General features: G+C 48.1%; 1 protein-coding gene across 2 annotated transcripts in view; it reads left to right on the top strand.

Annotated features, from left to right (window-relative positions):
• The window catches only part of LOC124619741 (derlin-1), a 129,570-nt gene that overhangs the window by 72,711 nt on the left and 44,235 nt on the right, over positions 1-12,624 (top strand). The window lies entirely within an intron of this gene.

Raw genomic sequence — 12,624 nt, 5'->3', positions numbered from 1 at the left:
TTTTATAGTCATGGGTGACTGGAATTCGGTAGTAGGAAAAGGGAGAGAAGGAAACGTGGTAGGTGAACATGGATTGGGGCTATCAAGGGAACCTCCCCATCGCACCCCCCTCAGATTTAGTTATAAGTTGGCACAGTGGATAGGCCTTGAAAAACTGAACACAGATCAATCAAGAAAACAGGAAGAAGTTGTGTGGAACCGTGAAAAAATTAGTAAAATATACAAACTGAGTAGTCCATGTGCAAGATAGGCAACATCGAGAAGAATGTGAGCTCAGGAGCGCCGTGGTCCCATGGTTAGCGTGAGCAGCTGCTGAACGAGAGGTCCTTGGTTCAAGTCTTCCCTCGACTCAAAATTTTACTTTCTTTATTTTCGCAAAGTTATGAACCGTTCATTGACGTCTCTGTTTACTGCAATAAGTTTAGTGTCTGTGTTTTGCGACCGCACCGCAAAACTGTGTGATTAGTAGACGAAACGACATGCCTCTCCAATGGGAACCGAAAACATTTGATCGCAAGGTCATAGGTCAACCGATTCCTCCACGGGAAAACACGTCTGATATAGTCTATACGACACTGGTGATGGCATGTGCATCTCATGACAGGAGTATGTTGTCGACCCACCTAACTTGTACACTTAGCGAATGGGTAAAAAGATTCTTCTACCTTGCCCGATTTAGGTTTTCTTGTGGATGTGGTAATCACTCCCAAAGAAAATGATGAAAACGTAAGAGTTTGTCACATAAACTGAAAATAAAAAAATTAAACTTTTCACTCGAGGGAAGACTTGAACCTAGGACCTCTAGTTCCATAGCTGCTCTCGCTAACCACGGGACCATGGCGCTCCTTGACTTCCAGTGTCCTTGATGTTGGCTATCTTCGCACGGACTACTCAGTTTGTATAGTTTTCTAATTTTTTCCATAGTTCCACACAACTTCTTCCTGTTTTCTCGATTGATCTGTGTTCAGTTTTTCAAGGCATATCCACTGTGCCAACTTGTAACTAAATCTGAGGGGGGTGCTATGGGGAGGTTCCCTTGTAAGAAATGAAAGAGGAAGCCGCCTGGTAGAATTTTGCACAGAGCACAATTTAATCGTAGCTCACACTTGGTTCAAGAATCATAAAAGAAGGTTGTATGCATGGAAGAAGCCTGGAGATACTGACAGGTTTCAGATAGATTATATAATGGTAAGACAGAGATTTAGGAACCAGGTTTTAAATTGTAAGACATTTCCAGGGGCAGATGTGGACTCTGACCACAATCTATTGGTTATGAACTGTAGATTAAAACTGAAGGAAAACCAGAGGTTGTACTGAGTTTCAGGGAGAGCATAAGGGAACAATTGACAGGAATGGGGGAAAGAAATACAGTAGAAGAAGAATGGGTAACTTTGAGAGATGAAGTAGTGAAGGCAGCAGAGGATCAAGTAGGTAAAAAGAAGAGGGCTAGTAGAAATCCTTGGGTAACAGAAGAAATATTGAATTTAATAGATGAAAGGAGAAAATATAAAAATTCAGTAAATCAAGCAGGCAAAAAGGAATACAGGCGTCTCAAAAATGAGATCGAAAAAAGGGCAAAATGGCTAAGCAGGGATGGCTAGATGACAAATGTTAGGATGTAGAGGCTTATCTCACTAAGGGTAAGATAGATACTGCCTACAGGAAAATTAGAGAGACCCTTTTTGTAGAGGGTCTATACAAGGGCGATGTACTTGAGGACAATATCATGGAAATGGAAGAGTATGTAGATGAAGATGAAATAGGACATATGATACTGCGTGAAGAGTTTGACAGAGCACTGAAAGACCTGAGTCGAAACAAGGCCCCGGGAGTAGACAACATTCCATTAAAACTACTGACAGCCTTGGGAGAGCCAGCCCTGACAAAACTACCATCTGGTGAGCAAGATATAAGAGACAGGCGAAATACCCTCAGACTGCAAGAAGAATGTAATTATTCCAATCCCAAAGAAAGCAGGTGCTGACAGATGTGGAAATTACCGAACAATCAGTTTAATAAGTCACAGCTGCAAAATACTAACGCAAATTCTTTACAGACTAATGGAAAAACTGGTAGAAGCCGACCTTGGGGAAGATCAGTTTGGATTCCGTAGAAATGTTGGAACACGTGAGGCAATACTGACCCTACGACTTATCTTAGAAGCTAGATTAAGGAAAGGCAAACCTACGTTTCTAGCATTTGTAGACTTAGAGAAAGCTTTTGACAATGTTGACTGGAATACTCTCTTTCAAATTCTGAAGGTGGCAGGGGTAACGTACAGGGAGCGAAAAGCTATTTACAATTTGTACAGAAACCAGATAGCAGTTATAAGAGTCGAGGGGCATGAAAGGGAAGCAGTGGTTGGGAAGGGAATGAGACAGGGTTGTAGCCTCTCCCCGATGCTATTCACTCCGTATATTGAGCAAGCAGTAAAGAAAACAAAAGAAAATTTTGGAGTAGGTATTAAAATCTATGGAGAAGAAATAAAAACTTTGAGGTTCGCCGATGACACTGTAATTCTGTCAGAGACAGCAAAGGATTTGGAAGAGCAGTTGAGCGGAATGGACAGTGTCTTGAAAGGAGGATATAAGATGAAGATCAACAACAATACGAGGATAGTGGAATGTAGTCGAATTAAGTCGGGTGATGCTGAGGGAATTAGATTAGGAAATGAGACACTTAAAGTAGTAAAGGAGTTTTGCTATTTCGGGATCAAAATAACTGATGATGGTCGAAGTGGAGAGAATATTAAATGTAGACGCAATGGCAAGGGAAGCCTTTCTGATGAAGAGAAATTTGTTAACATAGAGTATAGATTTGTCAGGAAGTCATTTCTGAAAGTATTTGTATGGAATGTAGCCATGTATGGAAGTGAAACATGGACGATAAATAGTTTGGACAAGAAGAGAATAGATGCTTTCGAAATGTGGTGCTACAGAAGAATGCTGAATATTAGATGGGTAGATCACATAACTAATGAGGAGATATTGAAAAGAATTGAGGAGAAAAGGAGTTTGTGGCACAACTTGACTAGAAGAAGGGATTGGTTGGTAGGACATGTTCTGAGGCATCAGTGGATCACCAATTTAGTATTGGAGGGCAGCGTGGAAGGTAAAAATCGTAGAGGGAGACCAAGAGATGAATACACTAAGCAGATTCAGAAGGATGTAGGTTACAGTAGGTACTGGGAGATGAAGAAGCTTGCACAGGATAGAGTAGCACAGAGAGCTGCATCAAACCAGTCTCAGGACTGAAGACCACAACAACAACAACAACAACAACAACAAAGTCCCATTGCAGTCGCTTTTCTTTAAAAACAAAGAAATTGGTTGATAAGCCATGTTCAGATGAAGTGTTGGAATCATATAAGGGGGTCAGCTTTTACAAATTATGAACTACATACCCCATGGAGTATGGGTGCTCATGTAAAATCCCATGTTTGAAACAATGTGGCTTCTGCATGGCACTCAGGAGGAAACTGCTGAACTGATTGACAGTTAACTTCATTTTGTGTATTAAATGGAATGCGCTCAATGTGTGGGACTCTGTGATATGAGGCAGTGTAAGTAAGGGTAAATGATATTGCCCATTGAAGTGGCATTGACCAACTGAATTCTGCACTGGGTAGCACAAACTCGACATGGGTGCTCTCTACAGCAAATGGTGCTGACAACAAACATTCTAGATTGGCAGCTGCAAGTGTAGATATCTGCTGTCTCAACACAGACACCACCAGGAAGAACTCCCACTTTGCAAGCCTTGCAGCTCGTGCTCCCTCCTGAGAGCCAGTTGCTACAGATTTCTATGAGAGACTACTTCCTGTAAGATCTTGACAAGATTTCGTGTTCATGGAATAATAAAGTAATCATAATTACACACATTTGTCACTCACGTTTGAAAGGCCTTTGAAATATTGTGGATTTCGGCTTCTATGACCAGCCGTCCATGAGACCGAGCGAGGTGGCGCAGTGGTTAGCACACTGGACTCGCATTCGGGAGGACGACGGTTCAATCCCGTCTCCGGCCATCCTGATTTAGGTTTTCTGTGATTTCCCTAAATCGTTTCAGGGAAATGCCGGGATGGATCCTTTGAAAGGGCACGGCCGATTTCCTTCCCACTCCTTCCCTAACCCGAGCTTGCACTCCGTCTCTAATGACCTCGTTGTCGACGAGACGTTACACACTACCCACCACCACCACCACCACCACCACCACGTCCATGAGAAAGATATTCAATACTATCTTGGTTGTCCAAACAGATCACTTGAAATCCCTCACCCCTGAGAAGTAAAGCACCATAATGCTCAGAGCCATTTGAACCTATCACACCTCTCTCCCCCCACACCTCTCTCCCCCCACACCTCTCTCCCCCCACACCTCTCTCCCCCCACACCTCTCTCCCCCCACACCTCTCTCCCCCCACACCTCTCTCCCCCCCACACCTCTCTCCCCCCACACCTCTCTCCCCCCACACCTCTCTCCCCCCACACCTCTCTCCCCCCACACCTCTCTCCCCCCACACCTCTCTCCCCCCACACCTCTCTCCCCCCACACCTCTCTCCCCCCACACCTCTCTCCCCCCACACCTCTCTCCCCCCACACCTCTCTCCCCCCACACCTCTCTCCCCCCACACCTCTCTCCCCCCACACCTCTCTCCCCCCACACCTCTCTCCCCCCACACCTCTCTCCCCCCACACCTCTCTCCCCCCACACCTCTCTCCCCCCACACCTCTCTCCCCCCACACCTCTCTCCCCCCACACCTCTCTCCCCCCACACCTCTCTCCCCCCACACCTCTCTCCCCCCACACCTCTCTCCCCCCACACCTCTCTCCCCCCACACCTCTCTCCCCCCACACCTCTCTCCCCCCACACCTCTCTCCCCCCACACCTCTCTCCCCCCACACCTCTCTCCCCCCCACACCTCTCTCCCCCCCACACCTCTCTCCCCCCCACACCTCTCTCCCCCCCACACCTCTCTCCCCCCCACACCTCTCTCCCCCCCCCCACACCTCTCTCCCCCCCCCCACCTCTCTCCCCCCCCCACCTCTCTCCCCCCCCCACACCTCTCTCCCCCCACACCTCTCTCCCCCCCACACCTCTCTCCCCCCCACACCTCTCTCCCCCCCACACCTCTCCCCCCCCACACCTCTCTCCCCCCCCCACACCTCTCTCCCCCCCACACACCTCTCCCCCCCCCCCCACACCCCTCTCCCCCCCACCCCACACCCCTCTCCCCCCCACCCCACACCCCTCTCTCTCTCCCCACCACCCACCCACCTCTCTCTCTCTCTCTCTCTCCCCACCACCCACCCACCTCTCTCTCTCTCTCTCTCCCCACCACCCACACACCTCTCTCTCTCTCTCTCTCCCCACCACCCACACACCTCTCTCTCTCTCTCTCTCCCCACCACCCACACACCTCTCTCTCTCTCTCTCCCCACCACCCACACACCTCTCTCTCTCTCTCTCCCCACCACCCACCCACCTCTCTCTCTCTCTCTCCCCACCACCCACCCACCTCTCTCTCTCTCTCTCCCCACCACCCACCCACCTCTCTCTCTCTCTCTCCCCACCACCCACCCACCTCTCTCTCTCTCTCTCCCCACCACCCACCCACCTCTCTCTCTCTCTCTCCCCACCACCCACACACCTCTCTCTCTCTCTCTCCCCACCACCCACACACCTCTCTCTCTCTCTCTCCCCACCACCCACACACCTCTCTCTCTCTCTCTCCCCACCACCCACACACCTCTCTCTCTCTCTCTCCCCACCACCCACACACCTCTCTCTCTCCCCACCACCCACACACCTGTCTCCCCCCCACAGCTGTCTCCCCCCACACACACCTGTCTCCCCCCACACACACCTGTCTCCCCCCACACACACCTGTCTCCCCCCACACACACCTGTCTCCCCCCACACACACCTGTCTCCCCCCACACACACCTGTCTCCCCCCACACACACCTGTCTCCCCCCACACACACCTGTCTCCCCCCACACACACCTGTCTCCCCCCACACACACCTGTCTCCCCCCACACACACCTGTCTCTCTCTCCCCCCCCCACACACACCTGTCTCTCTCTCCCCCCCCACACACACCTGTCTCCCCCCCCCGACACCCGTCACCCGTCTCCGCCCCGCCCCCCCCACACCCTACACCCGACACCCGTCTCCGCCCCGCCCCCCCCCCCACACCCTACACCCGACACCCGTCTCCGCCCCGCCCCCCCACACCCTACACCCGACACCCGACACCCGTCTCCTGTCTCCGCCCCCCCCCCCCACACGCCCGACACCTGTCATCCCCCCCCCCCCCCACACACACACACACGCCCGACACCTGTCTTCCCCCCCCCCCCCCCCCACACCCACCTGTCTTCCCCCCATCTCACCACCACCACCACCATCCTATCTCCCCCTCCCCGCCCCTTCTACTACCTGACCAGCCTACAATTGGAAATACTCAATAACTCCATCTTGTTGTGTGACGGCTTTGTTCAGTACCTTTTTTTACCACTGCCATTCAAAATCAAGTATTTAAGTTCTCATACAGATAATTGCAGTGTTGTACAGTTCAGTGCCCCGTACAACTTATAATTTCCATCACAAATAATGCTGTCTTCAATTATTTATTTTAAAATTTCCTTTCTTTATTTTATCTTGATTCTGTTAGGGAAGGTTACGGAAAAGAATCTGACAGCAATTTATGCCTTTTGGTGTGACAGACTCAAATTTGTGTAAAGCCTTATTTATCTCATGGAATCCACTTGAAGGTGTATAGATTGCAGTGTCAGCTTGCCCCTTTACGAGAACTTGCAGCTCCTGATTTTGATGAAATGCAGTTTATTGCCCAACTGCCATCGCAAATGAGCCCATATCTTAGTGGTGCAAATCAAATTCTACTGATGCCGCAAGAAACAAACCAGTCATACAAGGTCTGGGCTGCCAAATTTTATGGTCTTAGCCGTAAATATCAATTCATTGCTGATGCCCATAATGAGTCTTAAGCAGGCTCTGTGGTGTGTGACGCAATTATGTGTTTAGCTCCGGATGAGAAGGCGCACCAGAAGGCTCTGTGAAAACCCCCCATTGGCAGATGTTTTGCAAATGGCACAATCTTTTGAAGTTTCTCAGGCCGTGGTTGAATAATTGAATTGTGGCATAATGTTGCAGTAGTGTCACAAGATGTACCCATTAGGACACAGTGTGCACAAGGAAGTGGCAGTGGCAGCTGTAAACAAATGGACCGAGCACCAGCACCCAGCAGATCAAGGCCGGTCCAAGTAGCTGCGACCACCACAGCCCTTGCGTCAGCATTCTTCGTTTCCGTCTTGTCCTGTCTGTTTTGTTCACCACGAACATACAGCAGTTCTAAGCGCTGAGCTACTTGTAACGCTTGCCACAAGATAGGCCATGACACATCCGTGTCTCATTCGCTGAAGGTTGCTAAAGATGTGGACACTGGTGAAAACTTAGACTCCAATGCCTGTGACTTTGAGTTAAGTGTTTTTCACCAAGTGCTCTGGGTACAAGTTGATACAGGTGCTGTAGTGATGTTACTGAATTCTCAAACCTACATGAGTTTAGGCTTGCCGCATTGATGCAGATCATATGGAAGCTGGTCAGTCCTAACAAACAGATCATTGCACTGCTGGGACAGTTTACAGCATCATCTTTGTACAAGTCAGTGGTTCATTCAATTACATCTTTGGTGGTTGCTGATGCCTGTGATGAGAACTTTTTCAAAAGGGATGCATTTCAGGCATTTGGATTCTCTGTCACCAACGTGGTTTACCTTGTGTCTAATTGTGTACCCGTATTCTCAATTGGCATCAGTATATGAGGAGTTTTTGGAATTGTTTTTGGGAGTTATAGGGTGTGCTACAAATTTTTCTGCTCATATTTCTTTGGAATCCACGGCTCGACCTCGATTTTGTTGGGCACTTCCTATTCCTCTCATCCTGAAAGATCAAGTGAAAGCTGAATTGGACAGGCTTCAATCTCTGGGGGGTAGTGCAACAAGTTATAGCTAGTGAATGTCATCTCTGCTCATTGTAGTTCAGAAGTCGTTGGGGAAATTTCACCTCTGTGGTAAATTCAGTACCTACTGTCATGTGCATTGATCATGGACATGTATCCTCTCTCACACCAGGAGGAACTGTTAGTGAAAATATAGGTGGCAAGTACTGTACTAAAATTTCTTTGTTTGAAGCGTAACTGCAGATTCCTATGGACAAAGAGTCTCGGTCAGTTGTGGTATTGAATACTTATGTGGTCTCTATCAATATTAGCATTTTCCTTTTGGTGTAGTTAGCACCCCTGGTATTTTACAGTATTTTTAGAGAAATTGACTATGTTAGTCCCCATTTTGCATTAATTGTGTGGATTATATTGTTTTCACATGCTCCTCTGTGGCCAGTCTCCTGAAAAAATTGTGCACTTTGTTTTCTGTCTTACAGTCGGCAGGGTTCCGGTATAACCTTGTAAATTCTCAGAGTTTTCAACCTTCTAATGATTATTTGGGGGATGGGGTTCGTCCTCTGCCATATCACATCTCCACTGTTATGTCTATGCCTCATCCTCGTCCATAAAGGAACTTCAGGCCTGCCTAGGGAAGCTAGCCTGCTACCATTATTTCCTGCTGGGGGTGGCCACATTGACCCACTCGTTGCATGTTTTTTTATGCAAGAATTCACCTAATTACTAGAACCCGGACTCAGAACATGCTTTTCAAGTGTTGAAATCCAAACTACTCTCTCACTTGTTTAGTTACGTTCTTTTCAGACCAGCACATAGTTTTGGCAACTGATGTGTCACTGTATGGCCTCAATGTTATCCTGGAGCACTAATATGCCAATGACCTGTTGCTTTCTCTTCTAAATCTCTCACTCTGGCCCAGCAGTATTACTCTAAGATAGAAAAAGGGGCTCTCCACACCATCTCTTTTTATCTTGGTACAATTATGAAATTCATTTTCGACCTATGTTGCTTTTTTCCACCTCAAACCCCCAGTAGGCTGACTGCTCATTGGCGGGTTTGTGCTTGGGTACCATGGTCATTGCAACATCTTCTCCCTTCCATGCTGCATATCTATCCTCTTGCTGTTCTTTTTCTCCTCGCTTGGGAAACATGAATGGACTGTTTCTGGAAATGAATTCTGCATTTTCATTTGTCAGTATCTGAATACTCTCCACTGTTTTTTCATTCCTTTATTCTGTTTTTCATTCCTTTATTCTGTTTTTCGGTCACCTTCTCTTATCGTTCCTCCACTTTGGCGTTTGGGATTCCATTTCTTCTTCTTCTTCTTCCTCCTCCTCCTCCTCCTCCTCCTCCTCCTCCCTGTGCACTCCTGAAGGCCGGCCAATGTGACTGACACGTAACAGGTGACTGGATAACGAATAATTCCCAATCCCAGATCAACAGGTAGGGTTCGCACGTACCCCCTGCACAGGACAGACCCAGGGAGGGGTGATTTCCTGGAGCTGCCACCATCCCAAGTTACTGATAGGTCCCTCTGTCAGGTCTTTGGGAGATGTGACCTGAGGTGTCAAGAATCACCTAAGGCAGGTGCGCCCTCTTCTAAAGAAGGCCACCAGTTGGAAGGAGCATGCCATCAGAAATGCTGCAATCATGGGGATTTTCTTGCAGTGAACAAATCATTTTCACAGTCAACAGCTTTGAAATGTAAACAGAATGAGACTATTGATTTGAAGACCCTTCCAGTTGCACCATGGTTCCTCATGGTTTTGCATACTGTGGAGGGCCTGTCCTCTTCTACAGTATATCCCTTTATTATTCAGAAAGGTGTTGGATATCACAGGGCCAGCAATTGTATCTTCTCTCATTTATGCAATGGCACTTTGCTTTTGGAGGCTGCTTCTGATTCTCAAACACAACTATTGCTTGCAGCTTTGCTCTTCCATGGCTGTACTGTTTGTGTCAAGGCCCATCGAACACTGAATTCTTCCCAAGGTGGTGTTATTTACACTAGGCTGCCCGATGGTCTGACAAAGACTGAAATCCAAACGTACCACTCTGATCAGTGTGTCATTGCTGTCCATCAGGTGATGAAACAAGTAGATGACTCCTTAGTGCCCACACACACACACACACACACACACTCTGTCACTTTTCATAGAGTAGTTCTTCTGTCAGAGATCAAAACAAGTTATGCAGTTATCTCAGTCAGACCGTATATTGCGAACGCAGTGCACTGCTACCAGCGTCGTCATTACAAACACTCGAGAGTCCTGTCGAAACCTAGCCAAATGTGTAACCTGTGGTAGGGATGCTCACAAGGATGATTGTCCGCCTCCTTCTCCCCCTCCATCAACTGCAATGGCGACCATTCTGGCTCCTCCTGAGATTGTCCTGTGTATCTTGATGAGTGGGCTATCCAGGAGATCCGAGTGAAGGAAAAAATACCTTAACCGCTCCCCCATAAGTTGTTGGCTAGTCTGAAACCCTGTGTTCTACCATTTGGCACAGACAGTACTGCTCTTGCTACATCTTGCTCCATAAAGAACATGGCCATGCAGATATGTGACCTCAAATTTAGCACTGCGATTGTGAAATTTGCCCAGAATCATGTTAGGATCCCAATCTTCTCCAGCTGCGCAGCACACTACCAAACTTTCACCTCACAAGGCAAAGCCACCTGCTACACAACCGGCAGGCCGGAAAGGACAGAAGGAATACTCCTGTGAAACCTTCATACGTCCCTCCAGCCAACCTACATCTGAGTCTTCCTGTGGTAACCGGTAAGGCTCGAAGAAGTCAAAGAAAGGCAAACGGTCTTCCCCTTCACTGACTCTGAGATCCTCTTCGACAGTGTCGCCATGTGGTACCCTCGCCGAGCTGACCTCTGTGTCGCTGGTGTGCACCACCAACCGTGTTTCAGCTCTGGACTCCATAGGCCGACAGCAGGTGAACGCTAACACTTCTGTAGACCTTGTGGAGCAGGATCCTCCTGCTTCTGTGCTTTGTAGCTACGAGTCTTTAAAGGCTGGCATTTGACAGCCACCCGACTGACACCCCTTCATTTTTTCCTCCTGATTATTCTCTTCCAATGGAACGTACGGGGCCTTCAATCCAACAAAGAGGATTTACGGCTGCTCTTAGAATCACAGCATCCACTTTTTCTGTGCCTTCAAGGAACAAAATTGCACCCTCATGACCACTGTGAGCTCTCACATTTCTTGCCGGTCCGTTTTGACTTTACCCCGAGATTGGCATTCCATCTGATGGGGAAGTCATGCTACTCGTATGGGATGACGTTTATAGTCAACCCATCTCCCTGACTACCATCCTTGAAGCTGTTGCAGTTCACCTTTTCCTTTCTTACTTGACCTCTCCCCTTTGTACTGTTTACATCCTTCTATCATTAGATGTCACCAGGGCAGACTTCCTCCAACTTATTGGGCAGCTACCTCACTCCTTTCTGATGCTCGATGACTTTAATGTGCACCACCTCATTGGGGTTCTCCCAGAACCAGTCAGAGAGGTGCCCTCTTGGTTGACCTTTTCAATCACCATAACCTCATCTGCTTTAACACTGGAACACCCACGTTCCTTTCAGACTCCACGCGCACCAATTTCCATGTGGACTTTTCCTTCTGCACTGCCCAGCTAGCCCATCATCTTGAGTGGTCTGTTCTCTCTGACACACACTCGAGTGTCCATTTCCCATGTGCTATCAGTTTGCTGACTCATACCCCACCTATGTGCACACCCAAATGGCAGCTTACTATGGCCAACTATAGGCTTTACTCCTTCCTGTTGACCTTCGACAAACAACATTTCCCCAGTTGTGAGGACCAGGTGGAATATCTTACAAATGTTATCCTTACCGTCTGACTGTTCCATTGCTCACACTTCCTCTTTAGTACGCTGTGGCCTGGTCCCTTGGTGGACTGAGGTGTGCCGCACCGCCATGCAATTCGCACACAGATAGGTGCTCTCCGCATTTCTAACAGTAATCCTATGATGGCAAACTCCATTCATTATGAATAGATGCATGCACAGTGTCATCGCATTCTTCGAGACAGCAAAAAAGCTTGCTGGATTTGATTCACTAGTTCATGTAACTGTGCCTGTACCTCTTCCATCATGTGGGCCAACCTCTGATGGCTCTCTGGGACCAAGATCCATTCCCCAGTTGTGGGCATGACAGTAGCAGACAATGTCATTATGGACCCTGTTGCTATCTGCAACACCTTGGGCCACCAGTTTGCGGAGATTTCAAGCTCCTCCCACTATCATCTTGCCATCCTCCATCAGAAATGAGTGGAGGTGGCTCGGGCGATACCCTTCTCTTCTCAAAATTGAGTGCTACAATTCCGCCTTTACTATGAGGGAGCTAGATCACACTCACTTAATCCTGATCCACTGCCCCAGGCCAGATGCTGTTAATACTCAGATGTTGCAACGTGTATCTCTTGTGGGCAGTTGCTTTCTGCTTAATATGTACAATTGCGTCTGGGCAGAGAGCCTGTTTCCCAGATGCTGACATGAAGCCACTGTAATACCTGTACCTAAGCCTGGTAAGGACAAACACCTTCCTTCTAGCTACCGCCCCATTTCTCTCACCAGCTGTGTTGGCAAAGTGATGGAACGTAT

This window comes from Schistocerca americana, chromosome 6 (genome assembly GCF_021461395.2).
Source record: "Schistocerca americana isolate TAMUIC-IGC-003095 chromosome 6, iqSchAmer2.1, whole genome shotgun sequence".
In the NCBI taxonomy this organism is placed as follows: Eukaryota; Metazoa; Arthropoda; class Insecta; order Orthoptera; family Acrididae; genus Schistocerca; species Schistocerca americana.
The sequence above is the reverse complement of the archived record's forward strand: the minus strand, read 5'-3'. Positions and strand labels throughout refer to the sequence as shown.